This window comes from Pogonomyrmex barbatus, unplaced genomic scaffold (genome assembly GCF_055798465.1).
Source record: "Pogonomyrmex barbatus isolate J1 unplaced genomic scaffold, ASM5579846v1 scaffold9, whole genome shotgun sequence".
In the NCBI taxonomy this organism is placed as follows: Eukaryota; Metazoa; Arthropoda; class Insecta; order Hymenoptera; family Formicidae; genus Pogonomyrmex; species Pogonomyrmex barbatus.
Genome location: NW_028297193.1, coordinates 516430 through 540840, shown reverse-complemented (window position 1 = coordinate 540840; position 24411 = coordinate 516430). Strand labels below are relative to the sequence as shown.

Here is a 24411-nt window from a genome sequence, read left to right as displayed (position 1 = left end):
CACAATTCTTCCATTCATTCTCTCTCTCTCTCTCTCTCTCTCTCTCTCTCTCTCTCTCTCTCTCTCTCTCTCTCTCTCTCTCCTTTCTCGCTTGCGCACGTACTCTTTCGAAAAATATGAAGGCGGCACGTAAAGGTCTCTTTCTCATCAGGTGGAATTATATCGACATGCTAGTCGCTTGTTGCGGCGACTCGGGCGTTTTACGAGCGATCGATCGCGAAATGCTTGAATGATTCGACGGTAAACACCGTCCGATTAATGTCTGCCACTCCGTTCGCGACTGGACCACGGTGTTTCGTTCAATCGTTGAACCACGTAGCTCGTAATCGTGGAGAGCCAGAGTAACGATTGAAAGCAATATAATCTTGTTCGATTCAAAGATTCGATGCTATAAATGACAGCTGATGATATAAATGATTTATTCATCGAGAAATTATCGAGAAATAAAATCGACTTACATATACTACTTATACTACTTTTAATTCTTGTTTATATCACTTTTTAGCGTAATATATGAGAATAAAACTATACGGATTAATCATTGGTTTGCTTAGCAAAAACGGCGGCTACAAACGAAAAAAAAAAAAAAAAAAAAACTTATTAACCGTCACGTTAAGAAGGTACGTCGAAAGCCCGTGGAATTAATAAATGTACTGCTTTGTCACTATTTATGTAACAAAGTTGTCGACATTGAAGGCAGCACGATTGTTTCCAACATTTTAAAATGAGAATCAGGGTCGTGTCAAAAGATCATTATGCAAGTCAGCTAAAGTCCGAATATGTATTCTCGCGTTGCATCGTTCGTTAAACGCCATCCTCAACCGTCTTCAACCGTTGACAAGAATCGTAAATGTTTAATTGTCGTCGCAATTATTCATTATTTAACAGTCAGTTTGCATGCGGTGCGACATGCGAACTTTCCCGCCGTCCTTGCTTTTAATACGCGTTAAATGTGCAGTTCGGCTCCAGTTTTTTTGTTCTCATGTCGCTATCCTCGTCCGTTCGTCCGTTCCAAGGTGGCAGAGTTGTCATCCCGATCATCGGATGTGGTACGCATGACGATGCGTACGGGGGATTGCAGCAACGACGTCTATACTTAGCGCGTTAGACGAATCTCTCATCCGAGGGCCACTACGAACGAAAGGAGGTCGTGGAACAGCTGATGCCGCCGTCGAGTGGTCGATTTGGTATGACAGTGTCTTTACCATCTCTTAGCGCGCTTTCAGTTTCCTTCTTCTCTCTATCCGGCCTTCCGCATTTCGTCGATACGAAAAACAGCTGACGACACAACGACTCGCAATTTATTCCATTTTTTTTTTTACATTCTTATCCTTATTATTCTTATCCATCACGACACACCCAGTTATATCGTGTAATCCTAATCTATAATCCTAATCTATAATCTATTCATTTTTTTAACTTATACTATTTGCAAATCTGTCGTAATAAATGCGTGCGATAAATTTAAATTACTTAAACATAAATAGACGAGTGCATTATATTAAATAAAAGAAATATAATTTATGACGATACCTTTTCCTTTATATTTTTATATTTTATATCTCTTTCGGATATGTTTGAATATAAATTGTCTAATTATGTAAAGAGATTTTATGTAATTGTTAAATTTGGATGTTTTAAAAGCTCATGCCAAATAAAAAGTTAATAAAACAAGTGGTAACAAATCATATATTTTTTGCTCCTTGGAATATGTTACCGATAATTAATTTAGTTATTGTTGATTATCTCCATGTTGATCCGAATAATAAATGTTCGCCAATCTGAGATTACCCTTTTCGTATAACCATGAAAAATGTCAACCGCTCAACTGATCATTTAACAGTTAATCGATGAGAAATCCGTGACCTTTTGGGCAAATATAAACTTGCGAACGGGTAATATCTCCCTCGTAGATCAACTCGATTTCCTCGAGATTAACATGCTGCAGGCTATCGACGATTAATCGGTTTTTTTTTCTCTCATCTGTGCTCATCTGTTTCGCGAATAAAGTCTCGGTCACGCAAATCCGAAAAATAAATATTACTGACGCGCAAAATGATTTATCGGTGAATAGCTCACTGATGTGAGTCGAATCGTTATCGCGCTCGCAAAGCGAGCATATTATTTCCGGAAGAAGCATCGTGATTCTCACGGCGATGCGTTATGCGCAAATATTTGCGCTGCGTGCTATCGCAGTCTGATATATTAATTGCGTGATATATAATTAATTCATAACCGCCGCAGGTCCGGTCAACCATTGGCGATGCCGCTCGCGCCCCAGTACTATTTATTTATTTATGATGCGGTCTAATTTACAATCGGTACACGAGAAGGCCAAGCGCGTTACGTAATCGCTGCAGGGAGCACGCGGCTGCTGTTTATCATTATGCGCGAAAGAGAGGAGAGACAGAGAGAGAGAGAGTATGTGTGAGAGGGGAAGAAGAGAATCACAAGGTCCTTCTCCTCGGTGCTCGGCACACATGCAATTAAACACTTGGCTCTTTCCTCTATTCTCGCCTTCGTAACACGTTTACGCTTCCGAGATTCCGAGATTCACAACTTTTTCAAACGATACGGTCTCTCGTTTAAAATTTTTTTCACATATCTTAATTTGTATATTGCGAGCTGCTTTAAATTATTGATATAATATTTTTAGTAATATTGAAAGTATTAATTTAATATTAGTTAATTTTTAAATAAATTAAAAGAACCCTAGACTAAATTTTGTAATGTAAAACGAAAAAATATATAATAAACTAATTATTAAAATTATTATTTATATTATTATTTAAAAATGCCATCACTTTTGAAATAGTGGAAATTTGAATGAAAATTCTTTCAATACTATTCCAATTCATTCTTATCACATGACTCTTACGTAATCCAACGACCCACGTGTGGCTATAATTACATATAATTCTCTCATTTATCAACTTTACTTGTATAAATTTATCAAACTATAAATTGATATAAGAATACTATTTTATCTCATAAATAAAGTATTTAATTCTTTCTTATTTTCATAAATCAATCATTAGTAATTGTTGAAGGTTACATCAGAAAAAGCGAAAATTAATTGTTTGAGACAATATTTGAGAATTCTATAATAATTTATATTTTTTCTGTTTTTCTCTCTTGTGAAATCATTTCACCCTCCCTTCCGATATTTTTTTTAATTAATCTCACTTCTCCGCTCTTTCAGTTCACTTCTCTCTTTCATCGGTATATTAATCTAACTTTCTCACCTTTTCTTTACGTCTTCTGTGTTTCTTCTTGCTCGGGCAAACGATCAACTATCGTACTTACACCTCTCTCACAACTCGACTAGGTTTAGTCATCCCTACTTTCAACCTTCCCTTTCACTCGGGTCAACGAGCGAAAGGAAGGGCAAGTCTTTCAGGAAAGACGAAGGGAGGAGTAACGTGAGACGTTAAGAGATAACTCGGATGTCGGACGGTGCGGGCGGGAAGAGGAAAGAGAAAGAGAACACGGTGCGAGAAATGGAAAGACTGAGATCCAGTTTGAACGTTGTATGTTAGATCCTCTCATTGGTCCCGCGCATTTCGAGATGGATTCGTTTTATTGCGAATCCGGTTTGCTCCCCGAGCGAGAGCGGCACACAGCTGAAAGCCGGACGCGGAAAGGGAGGGTGAGAAGAAGGAGAAGGAGAGCCGCGGGAAAAGGAAAGGGCGCGTGTAGCCCGCGCGCGTCGGGAGGAATTCTTCTTTCTTTCGTTCCGCCAACACCGTAATCCCCTGTCTCTCCTACCCTCCCGGCGCTCGCCCTTCCTCTTATTCTACTATTCCTGCGTTGCTGCCGCACCGTCGCTCGCTGAACCCGTCGCTGTTTCTTCCGCCGCGCTGCTACCGGCTGTCGACCGTTTGCTCGTCGTACGAGAGATAGTGGTATGATGGAAGTGATGAAGGTGGTGGAGGTGGTGCCCAGTTTCAAGGTTGCTACCTTAGACTCGCGAGGTTCACGCGCGCGTGTTAACTAGACGTTTACGCTTCGCGTCTCATTCGACGTAACGAGGAACGTTCACAAGTAATTAACATATTTTTTATTTTTAAAAATGAAAAGCTACTTAATTATAGAAAGAAATTAATTTAAAAATATAATTCGAATAATAATTTGAAAGAGAATAAAAAAAAAAAATGGAAATATTTATGTCAGTATCTGACAAAAGTTATAAGATAAGATTGATTTATCCAAATTGCTTGATTCTTCTAATGATATTCGATATTAAATAATCCTATTATTAGCTGATCAACTTTTTTTTTCTTTAAAAGAACCAACAAATCGAAATAACAACGATTTTTACGATTTATCGCATCGACTGTACTCTGCAAATGCATAAGTTTTGCCTTCCTGCACTATTGCAAAAGCATTTTCGCTCCGGAAATATGACTATGGATTATGCCACTTAGCATAACATTTATATGATCACATTTTCATTACACGTATGCACATAGTTGATAGAAAAATATACACGTGCGGCAGATTGAATCGATAATCAAGCATGGCGAGCGAAAAGAATCTCAGGCGTCCTAGAGCGCGGCGCTTTTGTCGTGCGGTGCTTAATGAAAGGTGGTAACGCCTCTTCGCGGAAAGATACGAGTGGATTCTAAAATAGGAACGAGGTTGCACGGGCGTGTGCACTTGTCATTAGCATCGATAGATGCTTATTTACGCGCTAGGAAACGAACGACGGAGTTCCGCGAGCACGAGGACCAAAAAAATCACAGTCTACAATTAACAATCGAATCAAGCGATTTCTAGCGAAATTTTGCTCGTAAATATTTTACGATAGTGCTATAAATCAATCGTTCTGGAAATATAAAAAAAAATACATTCTGTCAAAGCTTCCTAGATCATTAGCTTCCAATTTGACGAGATCTCATCATGAAAGCTGCGCAACACAAGGAAGACAATTCGACTATCCTGCGTTCAGAAAGTAAAAAAAAAAAAAAAATACGATCGGTAAGATCGAGAAGTATCTCAGAACTGTCTGTATAACGATTACAAAATGAATGTGTCTATTTATGCACATATTTGCGCGGCTTGCAAAATCGCCAAGTAAATGTGTGTGACTTTAGGTCGACAAATGCTTCTCTTTATAACGCAATATACGTATATTGAAAGGGTGATCAACCTCGCTCGCGGTAGAAAGTATTTGTCGTAAGATTAATATTTGGGACAACAGCGTGAAATAGTTGTAATTAACTTTATTTATTTCTTTGTCTTTTACCGTGCTAATACGTTTTTCTTTTCTCGCCGCCAAGCATTAGTCATTATTGCGTCTCTCCCTCACCTAAGAATTTCCTCACGCCCCAGTTTGGGGCCCGATGCCTCAGACAATTGAAAACGTGTGAAGCTGCTGTTGCGCAAGCTGACATCGTTATGCGGTTTTATTAGCGGAGAAAAAGATGTCGCCGGGCAATAAGTGTACGCGCATGCCGCACGTGTCTTATCGTAGATCTGTTCTTATTTCAGTCAATAAAAACTCGTCCGCTAATCGCGCGTTACCAAGATTTTAATTACCCCGAGACGTCCCCGCGCACTTGCGTGCGAGTGACACGTGCGCGTCGCCATCGCCGTCGCCGTCGCCGTCGCCGTCGCCGTCGCCGTCGCCGTCGCCATCGCCGTTATCTTTCGTTCGATCACGTCGATTTTATCAGCGATCTCTCTCCGATCCAAACCGCCGCGGATCGGTCGCGTACTCTCGGTAATAGAAGAAATGAATCGTGCCTATCATCGCGGAGAACGAAGTAATAGAGTGCAGTTAATGGCTCCGCTGATGTCATGCGGTAACCTTCTACTTTGCACGTACAGTAGTTCACAGAAATACACGCTCACGCGCGTTCTCATTCGTCGAAATACAATCGGGATCGGAGTCCGCGAGAATTTTCGCTCCGGAAGACGTTGGCGCAAAAGCGCAATCGTAAAACTGTATGAGCGAGCAGTATGCAGTAGTACGTGATACGTTACCTTCGAGAAAAAATGATGGAATCCATTATTGCGAGAAAGATGAATCATATTTTTATTAATTCATTTTCTCCGAGTTATGTCTCATTCGGTTCAGCATTTTTCAAAGTACTGTACGCAGAGTATTTTTAAATAACGCGAAAGAGATAGTAAAAAAATTAATATGGCATAATGGCATAATGGCATAAAAATTAGAGGAGAGAGAGAGAGAGAGAGAGAGAGAGAGAGAGAGAGAGAGAGGAAGTACTATTATTAAAATAATTAACGTAACATTCTTCGTCGATATTAAATTTTTCACGTTTCCTCCAGCTTTATCAGCAGATTGATAAAGCGGGTAATTGGTCTTAAAGTTAATGCAATCGTTAATTAATATTAATGCGGATTGTTATAATTTTAGAGAGAGACGCTGCGTTATTACCGACCCGATTCAGTGAAAGGCGAATTGAATGCGCGACCGCGAAGGTTTTCGCGAAACAACGCGCGCTTGACGCGCCTGCTGACGGAGCACGGCGGATCGTGGCGGATCTGCACCTTGGTGACGAACGATAAGGTCTCTTTTCCACGTACGCGGCCAGATAATAAGCCGAGACCTCGACTTTCCAAAGAGGAATACGCGTGCGCACGCGTCTCGCCGTAAGAAAATAGGAAAAAAAAAAAAAAACAACGGCGAGAAGTTGCGTAAGAGGTCGTCTTTCTGAAACGACAGCTCGTGCCGCCGATGGAAATGGTTATAGAGATTGCGTTGACGCAATCCTACAGCATCGTCATTCAGAGCCGATCCGATCCATAGAGATGAGAAGAGACACACAAAAATCAATTAACGACAATTGTTACAGTGAAATAGTTTCAATGAGTCGAGCACATAATTAGTTTACCACTTCATCAAATTTCTCTACTTTTTTTTTTTACTCGATGAAGTTAATTGGTTCCGTCTTATTTATGCAGAATAAGTCTAATTTTCGTTAATTATCCATCATGGATAACGTATGCGTGTGTGTGTGTGTGTGTGTGTGTGTGTGTGTGTGTGTGTGTGTGTGTGTGTGTATGCACGTGTATGCACGCGTTTAGAATAGGAAGGATATATGACACATCTATAAAAAGCATTTATAATCTTAATAGACGGAACGCGTTCGAGATAAGCATCGAGAGTGATTGGCTTCAAATAGGATTCAATTATTCAGTGGCTGTTCGCAATCGACCAGATTCTCACAATTCATAAGCTCGCGTCACGTCATTAATTCACGGTCATTCGTAACTACGTTGTTCACGTCCGCTTTCTTTTCTAGTGCTTTCTCGTCGCTTGTATCTCTTTTAAACGAGCATACTTTTATGACAGCATTTCTTACCTATATACTTAACGTTTTATTATAGGTGGTACACGATTCGTCGCGATACAAAACGAGTTAATGTATTGCTCTTATCTTTTTTACATTTCTAGAAAGTATTTGAAGGAACTGCGTGAGAAGTATAATGCCAATAAAACTGCGAATAATGTTTTATGTTACGGATATACGGATATTTGAAAGGAAACATTAATACAAACTTAATGCGAGCGAGACTTTTGAGATGTTACTCTGTTAAAAAAATATTAAAAAAATATTTTGACGACGCTTTTGAAATATGTCTGTAAAGAGCAAAGATAATATCGTTGAAAAAACAAATGTATGATATTTTGTATATTCTATGGTACGTCGTTTCATTTGATTGCGGATTTGGATACAAAAAAAGGTAAAATGAACAGGCACAAGAATTTTTGATTGTTATAACGAAAAAAACGCGGTGTAAACTCAAGATTAGCTTGAAACTCCTTTATTAGAATACGCTAATTGTTGATATTTTGAGAGCAGCAGCCACGGTGCGATAAGACGCCCGCTACGATAAATCGATCGTACAATCATCTATCGCCTTGACTTGACACGCGATTAAACGTCCGCTTAGGCATACGCGCATGCATACGCACGCAACACACATGGACGCGCACGCACGCACGCACGCACGCACGCACGCACGCACGTATTACCTTCCTGTCTTTTTCTAAACGATTCTGACATTTCACCCGATTCTGAATGCAGCAGACGCCGACGCTGCATTCGCATTACGGGTCATTATGTAATGCCGCGGAGCGTTATGCGAACGTTTTGCGCCTGATGCCTTGCACCATTGCCGGTTTCAAGGTCTGCACATTGTTATTTGTACGTCGCGTTAACGCGTCTCGATGCGGTCCAGGGACGTGACACGCGGAGAAAATCTTGCTGCGCCCATAAGCGCGCTCATGCGAAGAAAATTTCTCTAACGCAGACAAACGTTATGAAATAACGCAAAGCAGACAACCGTTTTGAATTTACGTGAACAATAAACAATCGTAAAGATTGTTAGCTAAAACGCTTAACTTCCTGAAATTTAAGTCTGCTGTTTAAGATGCTTACTATGAGTTTAAATTGAAATTGACTTGAACGTTTTCTAATAACATACTAAATCAAATTAAAAATGCATATTATATCTTAAAGCTGTATTTTTCTTAATTAGAAAGGAAAAGCGTAAAATTAGAGAAATGTCGGCTATTCATTTATCTATTCACTCTTTCTAGTTCTATTTCAAATAAGCTTCCTTGATTTTGAATGGCGTAAAGTTTTATTTGATGCATTGATCTCGAAATGTTTTCAAAAGGATTAAGAATACTGTAATTGAAGAATATGCTGTAACTTATTATTATTCATCTTACTGCCAAGTATTTACCTTTTGTTTGAAAAATAAAAGTACGAAATTTTCCCTAAGAAGTTTTCCGATGAAATATAACTCGAAATCAATCAAAAGTGAAATAATGACGAAAAATGTGTACCTCTTTTGTCTGTGACAACTTTCACATTTTCGACATAAGTGCAATAACGTTGACAGTTATAAATGAGGGCAACTGCTGACAACTGCTTTAGTTTGGAAATTACCTTGTGTAAAAGTACCCTTTTAAATGTAATCTTTATTGTAACCCTTGTAACAATACAATAATATTTCTCTCACCCCAGATTCAATTTGTAACAGCTCCAATTTTTTTCTTCTCTCAGAAATATCAAGTTTTTGCTTAATAGCGAAATTCGGAAAAACCGGAAATTTTCGAAATATCAGGTTATAAATATCATTCGTTTTTTCATTTTGTATGTACCCTTGTAAAATATGCATGTAATAATAAATGCATATAACGTTTTACTATTCCTCAATGCAACGTTATATGCATACGACAATCTAATTATTCTTATTTTCTATATTTGCAAATCTTGACAGATGACGCCAATCTGAGTATAAATAGACATAAAATGATAAATATATCTGTAGTTTCTTGTGAACTTTCAAATCTTACAGAAATGTTGCATCTCCTCTTTCTATTTCTCTTTCGATTTAAAAATATCAATTATCTCAATTACAAAAATATCAGTGTTGAAAGTTACGTTAATGGAAAAAAAAAAAAAAGAAAAAGAAAAAAACGATCTTACATACAACGGAAACACCGTTATTTGCACAAATAAATTAAACTCATAAATTCAAACAAAACTAAAGATAAATATGCTACATATTTACTCCTATCTTACCACTATTTAAAGACAACAATTCTACAGATAACGCAAATCGGTTTGAAAAGAAAAAAATTCCGATATCCCACTATAAACGATAGTAAGAATTGGATAATCTCTCGATTACTAATGGAAAATAAATACCGGAAAGATCCCAGGAGAGACAGAGAAGGAAGACGCGTACGAGAAAAAGATGAAGAAAGGGCGGGGATGGCGGGGAGGAGGGCGGGGGTCGAGATCGTAGAGAGGCAATAAAGTTCTAAGGGGCGGTGGAGCCGGGAGGGCACGCGATATGAACCAAAGGCATACGCGCGCGCTTCTGATAAGGTCTTATCGTGTGAAAGCACCGTGGCCTACTTACACTCGGTGCGCACTTATACGCGTCACTAATGCTCGAGCGAGCATTCATGCACGCACGCACGCACGCACGCACGCACGATCGGCATGTGTACACACGCGTTGCACGACTCGTCGCGCTCTCACGCGCGAGGGCGCATACGAGCACGCGTGAACACTACTCTCGATCGCGAGCCGAGAAGAATTTTCTCGATTTTTTTTTTTTTCTTCGCCTTTTTCTCCGCCGCCATCGTCTCATCGGCACTCGAGAGAGAGAGAGAGAGAGAGAGAGAGAGAGAGAGAGAGAGAGAGAGAGAGGGAGGCCATCTTGCAAATGTTGTTTTGTTGATGCCTTCAAAGTGCATTCATGACGAAAGAAAATGGAGACACCGGCCTCCGAGACGATGAAAAATTGTTTCATGTTATGGAATTATCGAAAGAAAAATAGCAGCTATTAATTAAAAATAGTGTCTGCTTGTTTATATATTAAGGTTTCATAAATTTAAAATTATAAAAAATTACAAAATTACAAAAAATTGTAATTACAAAATTGTAAAAAAGTTACAAATAAAAATTACAAATACAAAAGAGGAAATACAGTTGAATCATGCAACAATTTTTTAGAATATCTTTGAAAATTTATTTATATCTGTATCACCTGTCTATGATATGACTCACTGATTGGTAATGTTATTTAATGTATATTACGTATTTGAAATTTATACAATAAATTTTAGAAAGGATTTATTTTTTTGCAAGAAAACCTTAAAGACACCTTTTTGAAATTTTTATATATTTATAAAACCAGCGAACAAGCGTTAAATATAGTTAAATATATATTATGCAAGTGTTAAATATACATAAGTATTCATTAGAATTTTTTTTATCTAGCTGAAATATTCATTGACAACTTTGTGATATTTATGTATCAAACAGTTACAAAGCAGCCGATGTGACCTTTGATTTCTAGATTTAAGCTTTACAACAAATTGCATTCATACATTTCTACTGACGTATGGCTTTGTTGGGAAAGTTACAAAAAGCAGCATTACATTTCGAACGTGACATTAACGGTTATACCCTAATTTGTTTTTATATTTAACATGTTTTAACAAATTGTCACCATGTTTTATGAGGTACAAGTAAGATGACGAACCAGGACAATAACGGCGGCATTTTTTGGCGAAAGCCAATGGCCTCCAATAACACCTGAGCGATACTAATTTTGAACAGAAGATAATAAAGAATACAAGGTTAGCAGCATATTTTTTTAGCTATTTTTTTTCCTGTAAAAGTCATGATCTCATATCTAATGGTCATATTTAACATAGCAAAAGAAATTTTTTTTTCTCAATGAAAATAGCAAAGGAAATTTTTTTTTCTCAATGAAAATAGCAAAAAAAATTTTTTTTTCTCAATGAAAAAGTTAGAAGGTTATGAAGAACTATTGGACAACATTATGATGAGTAATATTAGTACTCGATTCTTTCCGTTTATTTCATTTTATCCTTTACTCCTGGCATTACTCCCTATCGATAATAATTGATGTACATATAATATACAATTCCATTTAGTCCATAAAAAATTTCAAAAAGGTGTCTTTAAGGTTTTCTTGCAAAAAAATAAATCCTTTCTAAAATTTATTGTATAAATTTCAAATACGTAATATACATTAAATAACATTACCAATCAGTGAGTCATATCATAGACAGGTGATACAGATATAAATAAATAAGATTACGAATTACGTTTCATAAAAATAAAAATACGTAACAAAGTGCCTTGGTAATCAAACAAAAATTTTTCCTTATTCCTATATGTATAATCTTTACATAAAAAATAAAAGAGTTTAAAATTGTATTGTGTTACGTAGCGATAAGAAAAGCGTGATCAAGATTTACGGTAATTTTTTTATTCGCTTGTCTATTTACTTTGTAAATTCAAAACGCAAATTCAAAACGCCTAAAATGACCGGCGGATATTTCTGTCACGAAAAACATAGTAGTTACAAAATCAAGCCTTGAAATAAATATGAAATCATCGAAGAATGGCGTACACATCTTTTCCCCTCTCTCCCGATTTTTTACGGTAAAAGAATACTTACTTTTTTTAAAGGATTGGTTCCAGGTCCGTTTAAAATTCCGCTCGAAAATCGACGAGCGGGCATCTCGAATTTTTTCGGCTTTTTTTCGTTGCGTCTCCTAAGAGGCACACGAGACACGGGTCGTCGTTGTATCGCGTTCTTGGAACGAACGACGTCGGAAAACGACGTCGAGGAACGCGGAGGATTCACGGCGCCTGGAGCAATTGCACACGCGTGCACATGCGTGTACGTGGTACGGTTGCGAAATTGGGTCATTCGGAAATTGAAACGCCCGCGTAGGTAACCGCGTCTGAAGTTACCTGATAAGAGAGGAGAAACGGAATGGTCACAGATGCTTATCGTTCATCACGCATCGACGAGGCGCCGTTGAGCAATTTTCTTCGCGTAGCCGGAAGCGGGTGAGTGGATCGCGTCGACAATCTGTGATTCTCGGATCTTCCCGTTACTACATCGATCATCCCTCATGCCTTTTACGAGCAGCGCTGTTGAAGATACGACACGTTAGATCCATTGGGATCGAGATGCAGGCTTCCGAGATAAAAAGGCTGATCGTAGATAGCGACACTTACAGCGCGTCGTAAGTAGGTTCAGCTTAAAATGAATGTCTGCGTTTGTGATGTAGATGCATTTGTAAATGGGTTTTTATTTCAAGTTTATATTAAATGGATTTTGCATAAAATTTTGTCAAACATTTGATAAAATAAGTCTTGTTAGATACTGAATGCAGTATCGATAGATTTTTTTTTTTTTTTTTTTTTTAGAAAACTGTAACTAATTACAATTATATATGTTATCAATTATCTTGCATTAAATAAAAATTCTTCTGATATTTAAAAAAATCGATTATGTGACATTTTACTGTATATTACTGTTAAATCAATGAAACTTTTATTATTTTGTTTTAAACGCACTCTATTTCTTTTGTGCTTCCATTGCTCCCACGGTGCAATGTCCTATATCGCCGTACGTGTTTTATCTAGTTACTCATTATCTTTTGTCTCAACCGTCACAGCTAAATCGCATTTCATCATAATAATAACCTCGTAACGATGAAAAGTCGAACAACATCTGAATAAGTTACCTCGACATGATTTCACACGTCAGTTTCTACTTAAGACTCGATGATTACCGAAGCATCAATGAACGAAAAAGAAATGAGTAATATTTGTTTTATAGAGAATTGATACGTCATGGATCGTTTTTTATCTCAATATTTATTATTTCATTGGCGCTATATGTAAAAAATGAAATAATTTACCAAAAATATTAGTAAATATTAATAAATATTAGCACGTCCGCAATTAAAATAAAAATTTGTATACAAGCAATTTCTGTTATAACTTCTTAAATGCAATAAAAACGCCGCTTTTCATGAAATTTGATTGTTTATGCCATTTTTATATATCACCAAGTATATAAATGTTATTTCGTTGTTGATGATTTGTTGATGTTTTATGCTTATCGCACAACGTTGCGCAACAAGAAAAAATAAAAAAAATTGAATCGGACGTAATAACAAAGAATTCGAGGAATGAATATACTTTTTGATATTACTGATTATAAACAAAAACGCTTATTTTTGGATCTGTATCACTATCTAAGAATTACTATCTAAGAATCACGTTGAATCACCGATATATGACGTATCACATGAATGACAGAAACGAGGGAAGGGTCAAGCGTATACATCTCGAGAAACAGCGCGCGACCAAGTTACAGCCTTGGACGAACAGATAGGTGAAACGAAGCATAGACACTAAAGAACTATCTGAGATCGAAACGCCGTAAAATGTAGCCTCGGCCAACTTAGATGTGGCCATAAATGACGTTTGTGGTAACCCATGAGGGGAGACATGACAAAGAGCGTGAAAGAGAAAATGAGAAATCGAAAGAGAGAGAGAGAGAGACAGAGAGAGAGAGAGAGAGAGAGAGAGAGAGAGAGAGAGAGAGAGAGAGAGAGAGAGTGAGAGAAAGAGATGTATTTTTCAGTCAATCTTTTGCTTATGTAATCTTTCTCAATACAATTGACTGTAAAAGCAGTAAATATTAGATAACTTCTCTCGGGGGACGATTACGTCGGAGTTTCAAAACATAGAAAGTTAATAAACGATGAACTACGTGTTTAACGGCAATAATTACTCTTCATGTATTACTTTTCAACTGACTCAATATTATCACTTTGTCGGAAGAAATTAGAATAGATACTTACATACTTCCTCTCATGTGAAGGCCAATATCAATTTCGTCTTTTGTTATATCGTAAAACACTAATCTAACTTTAAAACAATTATCAATTTTCAAATTGGGTAGCTAGATATAAGGGATATAGTTTTCAGAAAAAATAAATTAACTTTGTTAAATTATAAGTAATATGTGTTTATCTAAAAAAGAGAAGTTGATAAAGATTTAAGTATCTTATTATTATTTTTGCATGTAACAGTATTATTATTATATACGTTATATATATTACAATATCATGATACTTTAAAATATGTATGTAATACAATATATACAATATATTTTTTTTATCCATTTGCCTTATTCTTGGATTAAGAATAAAAAAAATTTTTATTTCCTAGTTTGTACCTCGCTGTACTGCATTGTGCAATATTGAATATGCAATGAGAGAAGCTATAAATTACTTGTTTTATGCTCGCTAGGAAAACTCGCGGGAAGTTATTAATATATTTTACAAGATCGGTTGTAAAAAATATTTCATGAAACTATAATATTCATCGAACTTTTAAAAATCTCACTTTTAAAAATCAACTTCGGAAAGCCCCCCCCCCTACCCCCCTTATGGAAAGATAAATATTAGTGGTTAGAAAAATTTTCGTTAAATTTTATATGGCTGTGTTTTTCTTTCAAAGACTAGTCCCGGGACAGGCGAATGAACCAACGAAAGAACTATCATGAAGATATTTATGAGCAACTGGCTTCAAATTATTCGGATTGTTACGAATACCGAACAAATATTCGCCGACCATTCGGTGTTCTCCTTGTGTATTTTTTTTTTTTCAAATCGTAAACGCTAGTAGTTTAGGGAATTGCCTGAATTTTATCGCTTCTTTTTCTTTTTTCTTTTTTTTTTACTCTACCTGTTTCGCTCAAGGAAACTGCCATCAAAAGTGATTTTCATTTAGTAGGGGTTTTTCTTAATGATTTTTTGTTCACCAACCAACCGAGACGAAGGCCTGACGTTTCTCTTATTCTCTCTTGGGTTTCAGATAAGAATAGAAATTGATCTTAATGTTTGCGTACGAGTATTATAAGGGCAATGCGAGTAGAAAAAGGGAGAAACGGTTATTGCACTGTGTCGAAGAAACTTGGTGAAATCAGGTCTCATAATATCTATAACTTTTGCTACTTGACCCTGTACGGAATTCAACGAATGGTCTCACTCATTGCTCTAGAAAAAAATATACTTCTTTAGAAAAATTTAAAAGAACAGAAAAAGTTTCTTTTAGCGTCGTTACGTATGACTCATAAAATATTATTGCTACTTACAATATACTTTTGGCCAAAACAAAAATTTAGTGAAAAATATCTGTTTATATTTCCAATTTATGTTTGATATTTTTATCGATAATTACTTGGTTAGTGAAAAAGTATCGATTGGTTAGTGAAAAAGTATCGATTATTACGAAAAATATTTATTACTACAATGGTTACTTTCACGCGAGAGAAATATTAGGCGTGTTACATCCCGTGAATCTAGTTACTTTCCTACCTCCGAGCGGTGAAATGGGAGCAAGGTCCGGGGAGTTAGGAAGAGGCTGCTAAAATGCAATAAGTGGCTTTTAGCCAAGCGATTGGCCAAGTGACTGACTCGTAGGAAAATAGACTCGTCCCCGTGAATTGATCCGGGCCAACGCGACATCAGGACGCGAGCTTTTTCACCGTTTTTGAAAACTCCGAATTCCGAGAGGAACACAAACGATAAATTGATAAAGCGATAAATTATCTCAAATTTATAGAGAGGTTTCAGAAAAATATCAACGTGCTTACTATATAAGCTAATAATATATTTTTATTAGATGATTATTGCAAATAAATATTTTGGCAGACTGATTAATGTAATCATCAATCAATTTGACATTTTTTTAACTATCATAAAATATATTCTTCTATTTATATAATTTATAATAAATTTTTCTAAACTAATTCTTTAAAATAAAAAAAAAAAAAAGAACCTTGCTTGAAAAGTTCTTGAAAATCTCTGTTTTGTAATATTTAACGAGGAATGAATGCGCGCGGAAAAATTAAGATAATTCTTTCTTTAAGAGATAGAGACGTAACACCCCAGGGGTTAATTAACTTCAGGATTTAATGGGCAGCAATACGTTGTTCATAAAAACGATCCAACACGCTAGCGTCTCTATTCACCGGGTTTCGTTTCTGCTCGAGCTCGGCAAAAAGAGCGTGCCATTTCCTCCGCGGCCATTTCTTCCCGATGAGGAGGGCAGGAAGTTCTCCATTCCTTTTCACTTCCCACCTAACAAAACTTACCTTCTACCGCCGCTATACCTCATCTTCTTTTATTCGCCGTCGCGCTTCTCACTGTCTTTCAACGGCGATTCGGAACACACCACGCCACGGGGAAACGTTTGGTTACTTTCAATTTCATTTCGCCGGCACTCACGGCATTTGAGAAAATTACGTAAGCGAACAAGCGGGACTTGTACTGCGGGAAGAGAAGAGAAGGGCCAGTCGCCCAGGGAGCCATGTCGAAATAATAGCGGCCACTCTTATTATATACTTGTTGCTAGCGCTTACTCTGACTTAGACATTTTGCTTGATGATCGCTCTCGCGGAAAGGAAAGAAGAGTACAATTTTAATGCAAACAAACGTGAATATGAAACGTTCCTAATATGGCTAATAGTTGTACGTATATACGGTCAGATATCAATATATGACCAATAATAAATCTTTTTATTTGCGTAAACAAATTTCAAAGTTTGATGTCATCCTGAGGACTAAAGTATAAATGAAATCTATTTTTATACCAAGATATGAATTATTTGCATTTTAAGTTGTTTTCGTTTTATGTAGATTTTATTTTAGTTTACGAGAACAAATATGCATTTCACAGAGTAAAGAGGCATTTATAGATCGATCAGTTTGAAGTTAAAAATAATCGCATAGCTAATTTACGTTTTACGTATTTTATTGTTGCTCGCAGTAGCACTAACAAACACGGTCCAAAGAGTGTCGCGTACGACGCATTTAGAAGCGATGTTCCCGTTTCGAGAGACGAGAGTTAAGGTCGGCCTCGAAGTTCTCGCGCCTTGTCGACCTCCTAGCGATATAATGATGACTGCACCCTCGTCTAATGCTTCGCATTGAACACTGCACTCGGATTAACTAGAATTGCACTAAAGCACTGCTATACTAAATGTTATACTAAATGTTATCGTAACTTTTTGCCACGGATAGCATTGGCTGCAATCTAAAAGCGTCTCCATTTTTAGAAAATATACGTGAGAAAATCCGCTCAAGATACAAAGAGATCCAAGGTTTACAGAAGATATCATTATTTCTGTAAAATATTTTGAAGAAGAGAGGCAAAAAATTTATTTTAATAGATTTAAATAAAGACAAAGTATACAATTTTACAATATATTATCCAAATATCTTTTTATGATACTTGTTGCTTTGTTTCAAGGCATAAGCAGGAAAAGTAAGATAATGTAAACGAGGAAGAAGTGATTCCTCCCACGAATATCGTGCGTACGGCCCTGCCGTAATCAGGCAGTCTGTCGCAACTGCGCACAGTGCGTGAATACGCGTGTCCCTCAGTTCACGCAGTTGTCGTGCACAAGCGTAAGCGCGTGCAAGCTACTATTTATAGAAACGATGAAGACGAAGCATAAGTAGAGTCAAGGAAGGTGGAAGGCCAAGAAGAAAGCACGTTGCGACCCCAATTTTCCGCGGCCCAAAGATCTTCGTCGATCTGTTTTCTCGTCGAGTGACTTCTTTATCAGTGCTCGAACGACGATCCAGTTATCGCACCAGTCAGTTGCACAAAAGAATTTTTCAATATTAATATTTATTCAATAACAGAATTTCATAACGATAATGATAATATGATAATTTTAGTAAATATATGTATTTAAAAAAAAATATATATATATATTGAGAATGTAAAAGCAATATTTTCCTATCAACATTGTCATTATCAGTATCATACTCTGTTGTGGATTGAAATAATTTAAATCTTTTCTTCAGAAAAAAAGGAAACGGAGAAAGTAATATATTTTGAAAATAAAATAATAATCAATAATTTTACTTGTACTGATTAATTTCAAGTTATTTAACGTTGCGTTCGCGCATGTAGAAAACGCTCGCCCGTGAAGCACTGGTACTGGTCTTCGCCAAGAAATCAGAAAGTGGAAGAACGTCGCCGATCAAAGAAAAAGTGAAATAGGATCGCGCTCGTTGGCCTGACCTATTTCTCGTCGTACAATTGCATAAACGCACGCTCGCGTAAGCTCACACGCTTATTTATAGATGAGGAAGGTCGGGAAGAAAGCGCCTAGACCGTTTGACCGTTTGGCAAAGGCAGCTGCCGAGCGATCATTTAGACGGGTCACTAATAATATCATCCACACGTTGTGTAACGATATTCATTGCGTATCAGAGGGGAAACAATATCGCTCCTTGTCAGCAAAAATTGCAAATACAACTTTCAAACGCGCAATGACGACGTTACGATTTTCTAAACGGCTGAAGGATTCTCTGTTAGATTTCTTATATCAAACTTACTTGCGGATGTGTTATGAAAATTTTTTCCATCCCTTTTGACAGATTGAAGGACCAAATGTCCAGATGTTACTTCCGTGCAGTGGAAATGAACAGATTCACATAGCGCAGATTTCCTTCAGACTTCTCTTTGCAATTCCAGAAATATACTCCTATACTCCTATACTTTATTTTTTCTTTATTCTGATGGAAATATATTATATAATCCGATTACAACAACAATCTCTTAGTAATATTTAATTACATTTTGTAATTAGTGATCAATGATTCATTCATCACAAGTGCAATGACGAATAAAACCAGTATAAAACTAGAGTCATATAAGTAGTATTAATAAAAAACTAAAATAAAAATAATAAAATAAACTAAAATAAAATATTATCACATAGTATTAATAAAAAACTAAATATAAAAATAATAAAATATTATCAAGTTTCTCATGATTGGAAGTTTCCCATTTCAAAACGGTTTATTTTCAAACAATCTGCCTTCGCGCCGAATTGAGACTTTTATCTTTAGGGGCACGTGTGGAAATCCTAAATTTTGTAAGTGTGGTTTTTATCGCACGGAAGTTTATCGGTGCTTCGGCCATTAAAAGTATATAACTTTTGTGTCGCTTGTTGTCAACCTATTTCCGAAGAATCGTTGCAGAAGAAACATTTCACACCCGCGTAAGCTCGCGCGCGTCCGCGCGTGTGACACGCGCTCGTGTATGTGTGTGTGTGTGTGTGTGTGTGTGTGTGTGTGGGGGGGGGGGGTGTATGTGTGGGGGGGGGTGCACGGGCACGCACGTACGCGTATTTATAGACGAGGAGGAAGGTCGCGAAGAAAGCGCGGCTAGGCGCGCGATACGTTTCGACATCGCGTTTCCGGCGCTGACCCATTTCGTCCCTCGATTCTTTTCGACACCAGCCCAGTCAGCACTCTGACCCACTTTATGCGCACGATAGTCTCACGTACTTTTATTGCGGCCGCCAATCGTCGTTTCTAACGACCGGTGAGGGCGGTGACTTGCGCGCACGAATCACGTTTGTTGAATTTGTTAATCCGTCAACGTGATAAAGGGGCTAATGACTTATAATCGATGTAGACAATAAGAACGTTTCGAAATACCGAATCTTGTAAATTATTATTTACAATAAAATAGATTTAAAAAAGAAATTTCTGTTTTATCTATAAAAAGTCAATGCAACTGACGATACGATATGATACGATACGATATTAGTTAGATATATTGTTACAGTTAATAGATTACTATGTTTATTTTGTTTATCAATTAATAAATTTAGAAAGAATTAAGAAAGTTAATACTTAAACATACATTGTTTATATACAAAAAAAAAAAACTGCAGTTTCGAAGAGATAATTACATCTCGTCCATCTCGTCTGAGATGAAATTCGAAAAGTCAGATCTTTAAAATTAAATTGCACTGGATAGCTGATTTGGATAATTGATTTAATCGAGTTAGCGATGAATTCATGTGTGTTCGTATTCGGATGATTCATGCGAGATGATACCATCAGGATTAAGCAATAAGGTATAAATTCGAATTTAACTGACTGAGTAGACGAAATATTTCTGGAACGGTCGTTAAAACGTCGCGAGCAAGTAAAGCAACCAAATAATCTCGCCCGACTGAAGAGAAAGAAGACAAACTGTGTGATTCTCTTTCCCTTCCTCATCCCCCGCCGTACACGCGTAACTTCAAGTCTTAGCTCTCGACGACCTATTTCCTCACAATCGTGGAACACGCTTATACCGTGGCCACGCGCGCACGCATAATGCATGCACCTAACTATCGCTCTGGAAATGTGTCTCGTAATCAAGCGACGCGTGATCTTACGACTGGTACTACACAATCGTGAAACACCGCGACGGCGGTACGTTTCGTCGTCGTAAAATTATCATTTTTTTTACCGTATACCGACTGCGTCAATAACAACCGACACTGCGCGTTGCGAGGAACAACGTGAAATCGAGGGAAAGTGTTTTTGTTTAAAAAAAAAAAAAAAAAAAAAAACAAGTTCCTGCAAACTGGAAAGAATTTATTTAGGCAAACAGAGCTGCGCAAATACAAGCTTCGGTACATCAGACAATATGTTCCTAAAATTTGTCGCAACCTGACGAAAAAAGACTCGATTTAAATATATACGTTTAAGTTAAAGACCATGTAATTATTCTGAATTTGTTTATTAAAATACGAGACACATAAAATATCGGATTAGACACGAAGAAGCTAAACTAACGGCTGTTCCGCGCACATTTTGAGGGATGACATGTAAAGAGGCACATATGCCAAGATATTGTTCATTTTTTTTTTGCAAGCATACTTTACGAAAGAGAATGGAGAAACGATAAAAATTTTCCGTTTATATTTTATAAACTACACGTGCCGAACTTCATGGCCGTTCTACTTTATGCAAATTGCAGTTCAGAAATTTAATGACAGCGATAAGATTCACAATGTTGCTTTTACGCTATCTCTACGATGACCTCCTCTTTATAATATTACAATATCGGCATAGATATTTTGTGCGCAATTCTTCTTTAAGCGCTTTCTAAGAGTGTCCATTATTTTACCATTGCTTCGTCATGCATACAATTGCACTTTACATAAGCAACAAATTGTAACGTGTTTGTGCAACATTGGCTAAGAAATTTTCATATGTAACATTGCAAAGTTATGCGACTGGACATTGTTACGTTAATGTTTTTTTACTTTTCCTACATATATAATGAAGATACATCCATTAAACATATATTGGCACGTTGTAACGAATCAACTTGTTTCGTGCATAACAAATGAGTTTTTCTAGCAAGATAAGTCTTTACGTTGTTCAAAGATTATTCGCAATGTATTACGTAATATTAACCAAAATAAATCCTAAAACATCGAGACTCGTTTCTTAAATACTTGTGTTAGTTTCATAAAATTTTTAATTCAAAAACTGAAATTAAAATTACGTTAATTTAATTATCTAAGTGTACATCAACAATGTTAAAGCTATATAAAGCTTACTTATATAATACTTTGCAATTCTGCAGCGAACGTTATGCAATGTTCCTATAAAAGTTGGAAAATAACTTAGCGCAATACAATAGATTACATTCTAACAAAACGTGATTAAGGAATTTCGTTGTAAGTGATAAAATTCGCCATAAGGAATTGTCGCACGCCATAAATAGCGTCTCGCTATTTACGGCAGTAACGCTAATGATAAGGCAACATTTTAGTTTCACGCTATTATCGTGTTGCACGTGTGCGCGTGTTAACCCATAATCGACTTAGTAATTAACGTAGAAGATAATACGTTGTGTTATTATCTTACACTCACAATCAACAACTTGTGTAACATAAAATATGTTTTTTCCAAATAAAATATATAGTTTATTTAATGATGCTAAAGTTATTTGATTTGAATTCAACGCAGTAATTAAAAAATTTTCCATTTTGAATTAAACATCCAAGTATTTAACGATTGTTATCTGCATTTCTCAATTTCAGTCATACGTGTTATGCAAAACATATGCAAATTTGTAAGTGATATGGAAAAGAAAGTATAAATTCTTTTGCTTTTTATTAATATAGACGTACGAGATCGTCCCGTATCTAATTATATATTTATTAATGTAAGAGATTTTTATATAATCTATAAAAAATAATTATAATGCAAATTGTTTATTCAAACATTCGCAAATATACGTACCATAATTACGCCTTTTTATAAATTAAGAATATACGACAAATAATTTTATATAATGTTTATTTATAAATATTTATCTAAATTTATAATTAGCAACATTAATAAATCTTTTTTTATCTATAGATTTGAAGTCGAAATTTAAATAATGGGTTATTCACGTAATAGTTCATACAATTGGAAAGATGAAAAGATTAATTGAGGTTCCTTTGTACAATACTAAAAAATATAAAAGAAACGAAGTAAAATGATTTTGTAAGCCCCATTTTTTATCCATTGATTTGTTTCACCTGGACATTTTTACGCAATGCGGAAGACATCTAAAATCGGATTTCTTTGCGATCAGTTCAATGATCTATATGGTAATAATGGTTCTTTAACATTACAAATTGACACTGCTTTGTTAAATGGTCAGTCGATTTATATTATTGACCTTCTTTATAGAAAAGACCACCAGAGAAATGACCATCGGCGGTAAAGAAAGAGGGATGAGAAAGAAAACGTGTTCTTTTCTCCTTCCCCTGTATATGACATAACGAATCACATTCGTCAAAATAGAAAGAGAGAGAAAGAAATGTATACCTGAAGTCAAAAAATCGGAAAGGTACAAAATATATGTAAATTTGGCTACAAATCAAATTGAATGCGCAGTGTTGACACATGTTTTATTACAATTTTATGGTATTTTATAGTGAATTCTGTACCCAGCAGCAGGTCGATTAGGGGAAGACTGACCTCCCTCTTTGAAGCTAATAGCGTTTAGACAAACAAGTAGAATTTAAACAGACGGCATTGCACCCGTATGACTTCCGTATGTCTTTGAATTTGTTTTGCTTCTGCTCAACATCATCTTAGAAATCGAATAAAAGCTTTTATCTTGACTACAAATACAATTTTGCAGAGATATATGACTTCGTTTTATTTGTTATTTAACAGAACCACCATATTCACCTCTTGACGAAGAGGCATTGACGAATATAATATCATATTGCTACTCACATTTGAATAAATTATCAAAAGAACAATATAATTTCTCTCAGTGATATTAATAAAATTAATGAAAATTAATGAAATAGAACGGACGGAATTTATAAAACTGTTAATATTAAAATAAACTGGGAATTAATAATCGTATCTATATTCAGAATATTTGTAATAATTTATTAAGAGATGAGAAAGAGAGAGGATTTTTGTCGTGATTGTAAAGTTGTATAAATATAATGAATTTGGGTGGAGTATTCAAGAGGAAGGTTTGAAGAGTTTCATTTATTTATATATTTCATAGAATACCGTTGAACTTGCTCAATTTGAATTCTAAGATGTGTATTCGCGCGAGGTACCCTCGCTTTTCGATGAGTAGGGCATTCGGGTACCCCGCCAGCCAAGAAACCGGCGCGTTTATTTATAACGTTTAAAGAGAAGCAGACGCAGAGACGTGCGAATGTGTGCGTGTGTACGTGGATGTATGTACCTACAACCCGTATCTACGTTTCCCAGACAGGCAGCTCTCGGCAGCTTTCTTCTGACATAACCGAATGAAGGCGCGGGCCGCGGTTATGCAATTCGAAAGTGCCCGCCTTACTTTACGTATCGCGTCGAGAATACACGGTACCTTACGAAGGAGCGTACCGTTAGGCCCCGTACTTTTACTCAACGCGGTCTCGAATGAAAAGAAAAAAAAAAAAAAAAAAAGAAAAAAGAAAGCAATAGGAACAATAAAAAAAGAAAAGAACAGAAAAAAAAATCTGAAAAGAACCTACGAGATATATATACTCCAACCCTGTGATTAAATTTAAAATGGAAAATCTATAAGAGTTGAGAAAAAGAGTCTTGTCTAATAAGATTGAAGTACTGATTAAATAAAAAAGAAATATTAATGCGTCGGAGATATTCTCATCGGAATTTCACTATATCCTTCCATTTCCATGATAAATTTAAAATTAATAAACAGTTTTTCT

The 24411-nt window shown here is 36.2% G+C and overlaps 1 long non-coding RNA gene across 3 annotated transcripts; it reads left to right on the top strand.

The window, feature by feature from the left end:
* The first annotated feature begins 12 nt into the window (after positions 1–12).
* Positions 13–24156, top strand: LOC112552754 (uncharacterized). Of its 3 annotated transcripts, none has more exons than XR_016141232.1 (4): positions 13–4044; positions 22580–22815; positions 22898–23057; positions 23146–24156. It is a non-coding gene; the product is annotated as an uncharacterized LOC112552754 (long non-coding RNA). The 3 variants fall into 3 exon arrangements; XR_016141233.1 differs by having other exon boundaries at positions 22898–23264; positions 23390–24156; XR_016141231.1 differs by having other exon boundaries at positions 22898–24156.
* Positions 24157–24411: the final 255 nt, after the last annotated feature.